The following is a 3823-nucleotide window of genomic DNA, read 5'->3' on the forward strand; positions in this document are numbered from 1 at the left end:
CGGGGGCCCGCGCGAACACGCAAGCGTCCGCTCAATTATTCTGCAAACAGGAGGAGGCTGGGCTCCCCTGCACAATACACCTCGAAACCCTCTCAGGTCCCGGCGGCGCGCAGCGCCGTCCTAAGTACTTGGTCGGGTTCGAGAGAGGCGCAATCGCCCGGAGTTAGGCGAGTAGACGCTTTAGGTGCGACCACCCGTGCTCCCAACTGAGCTTGCCGCTGCCGACAGAGGCCCGGGAGCGTGCTGTCGTGGCATTGCCGGCGGGAGACAACACGCGCCACCTACGGTGACCGGCAGCTCCAACGCCCAGCGCCACAGAAGGGCAAAGGCCCCACGTGGGTGCCGAAGCGAACTCTCCCAGCACAGCGCACGTGCCAACACGTCCGCACAACTGCGATACAAACCACCAGCGAGAACCGCTGGGGCGACCGAGCAGCAGACGGCGTCGCGGCGCCGAGTGCCGGGCGGCGGCGCATCCTCAACGCACACAGTCCTCAATCGGACCAGCACACTGCAGATGTCCACCGCGCTTCGCACCGGGTCCGCGAGGACCCACTTTGGCTGCACGGCGCCGCGCGCAGGGTGCCCCGGCGCGCAGCTGCGCCGCCTGCCGCGTCCGTCGGCCGGCGCGCCTGCCACTGGGCGCCCCCACCAGCCGGCTGTAGCGCGTGCGCCCACGCACCGCGCGGCCAGCACGCCGGGCGGCCCCCCCTCACCGGCCGGGGACAGTCCCACCCACCCACAGCCGCGTATCGCTTCACACCCAGATTCACATTCACGTTCGTTGGTATGGTGGGGACCGCTTCGTAGCTGTACCGATCGTTGCCCTCACAGATGTACCTCCAGCAAGATCAACCGCACCACAACGGGTTACCAGTTGTTCATTTGCGTAACGTCACCAGTAAACGTACACGTCCATCCCCGTTTGCAAAGTCAACTATTATTGCATGCCTGCCTGTCAGGTGTCAAGACACACTACATTCGCTCACATCCACGCAACAAAATGTGCCCGACTAGAGGGCACGTGGAAGGTGCCCCCGTACATATGCGATCTCCATTGCGCGACCAACTGTCAACCGGCCTCTGTAGCATGTCGCAGATGTGGAACGCGGGGCACCGTGCTATCACATTGTGTGAGAAGAGACTACTACGTCTGCATACACGCGCCACTACATGAACAGACGGCTCATGCTGATCGCCATCCACTGCGTCCATTACTCCCACACGTCTCTATGGCGTACCACACTGCAATGCAGCTGTTATGGGGAGATGACACATAGCTGTGTACACAACATTCTGAGCCGGTTGCGGTTGGACAACAATACATTAATGTAACGTGTCATATGCCAATTACAGAGCAGGGTAAGGCACAACGTGGGTTAGGTTAAGGCACAACGTGGGTTAGGTTAAGGCACAACGTGGGTTAGGTTAAGGCACAACGTGGGTTAGGTTAAGCCACAACGTGGGTTAGGTTAAGCCACAACGTGGGTTAGGTTAAGGCACAACGTGGGTTAGGTTAAGGCACAACGTGGGTTAGGTTAAGGCACAACGTGGGTTAGGTTAAGGCACAACGTGGGTTAGGTTAAGGCACAACGTGGGTTAGGTTAAGCCACAACGTGGGTTAGGTTAAGCCACAACGTGGGTTAGGTTAAGCCACAACGTGGGTTAGGTTAAGCCACAACGTGGGTTAGGTTAAGCCACAACGTGGGTTAGGTTAAGCCACAACGTGGGTTAGGTTAAGCCACAACGTGGGTTAGGTTAAGCCACAACGTGGGTTAGGTTAAGCCACAACGTGGGTTAGGTTAAGCCACAACGTGGGTTAGGTTAAGCCACAACGTGGGTTAGGTTAAGCCACAACGTGGGTTAGGTTAAGCCACAACGTGGGTTAGGTTAAGCCACAACGTGGGTTAGGTTAAGCCACAACGTGGGTTAGGTTAAGCCACAACGTGGGTTAGGTTAAGCCACAACGTGGGTTAGGTTAAGCCACAACGTGGGTTAGGTTAAGCCACAACGTGGGTTAGGTTAAGCCACAACGTGGGTTAGGTTAAGGCACAACGTGGGTTAGGTTAAGGCACAACGTGGGTTAGGTTAAGGCACAACGTGGGTTAGGTTAAGGCACAACATGGGGGTAGATTGCGGTACAAATTGCGTTACATTGCGGTGCAAATTGCGTTACATTGTGGTGCAAATTGCGTTACATTGCGGTGCAAATTGCGTTACATTGCGGTGCAAATTGCGTTACATTGCGGTGCAAATTGAGTTACATTGCGGTGCAAATTGAGTTACATTGCGGTGCAAATTGAGTTACATTGCGGTGCAAATTGAGTTACATTGCGGTGCAAATTGAGTTACATTGCGGTGCAAATTGAGTTACATTGCGGTGCAAATTGAGTTACATTGCGGTGCAAATTGAGTTACATTGCGGTGCAAATTGAGGTAGGTTAAGGTGCAACACAGGTTAGGTTAAGGTGACATAGGTTAGGTTAAGGTGACATAGGTTAGGTTAAGGTGACATAGGTTAGGTTAAGGTGACATAGGTTAGGTTAAGGTGACATAGGTTAGGTTAAGGTGACATAGGTTAGGTTAAGGTGACATAGGTTAGGTTAAGGTGACATAGGTTAGGTTAAGGTGACATAGGTTAGGTTAAGGTGACATAGGTTAGGTTAAGGTGACATAGGTTAGGTTAAGGTACAAACTGGGTTGTGTTATGGTACACATTGCGTTGTAGTACAGTACACGTTAGGTTTGGGTACGGTACACAATGTGGTATGGATGGCGTGTTGTGGGGGGGGGGGGGGGGGTGAGGTTCGTTGATATCGACCGTAGGACGTGGATGCCCGAGGCAGCGTCAGTGTGTCAAAGGAGTTATGTCACGTCGGGATGCGCTTTCCGCCAGTGAGAGGGGGGGGCGAGCCGTGTCTGTGGTTGCGGCAGACCTGTGTGTTTCATTCCTGCCAGTGTGTTTGTGCTGTAAGACGAGGCAGTGTGGTGATGTTGGGTGCACCCCTGTGTAGGACATGTGTGGGTGTTGGTGGCTTATCTGAGCAATTGTGGTTGTCGGACGAGTGGGATATTCTGTTTTATGATTGGACCTCCTGGCCTGGTTATCATAGTCTGGTTGGTGTACTGTGGCGGATAGGATGCACCGGACGTTGGTCCATGCCGGTGCTTAATTATTGTATCTGTGTTTGTTACAGGCAGAGAGTAGTGTGTGATAGAGTGTGTGGGTGATAGAGTGTGCGGGTGACGTGTGGTTCGTTTTGTTTGCACAGACGTTCAGCATGTATAGGGGCATTTGCGTATTTGATCTATCTATGTGGGCCTGCATAGTTTACTGAGCAGTGCTGCGAGGTGACTGAACTACGAGCGACGTACTCATTTACAGCGGAATGGTTGCCTTCTACCAAAGATGGAGTATCGACTCTACGACAGCGTTGGCACCGCAGGAAGCGGTGTCGTACAATGGCCCCCACACCGTCATCGTTGTGCGGGGTAGGGACCGTATATATTCTGCGAGGAGCCCTGTTTGCCACAGGGCGTGGGGTCTCGCGTCCTGCGGTTCAGTGCCCCCAGGGAAGCGCGCGGAGGTGGTGCTGCTGCTGCTGTAGCAAGCGAGCTACTTAGAGCATGTATAGGGACAGCGGGAATATGGCATATTGGATATAACTCTTCATGAAACGCAAGATATAGGGGTGGATTGCACGATAGGAGTGCGGGAAGAGTCGCCATTCATCCGCTGGAGTTGCGATTTGGGCGGTTGGAGTGGGGCACGTGCGGGTGCGGGTGGAGCGATTGTCGGTCGACGACTTCGTGCGGCGCAGGC

The sequence above is a fragment of the Schistocerca cancellata genome, unplaced genomic scaffold (assembly GCF_023864275.1).
Source record: "Schistocerca cancellata isolate TAMUIC-IGC-003103 unplaced genomic scaffold, iqSchCanc2.1 HiC_scaffold_227, whole genome shotgun sequence".
Lineage (NCBI taxonomy): Eukaryota > Metazoa > Arthropoda > Insecta > Orthoptera > Acrididae > Schistocerca > Schistocerca cancellata.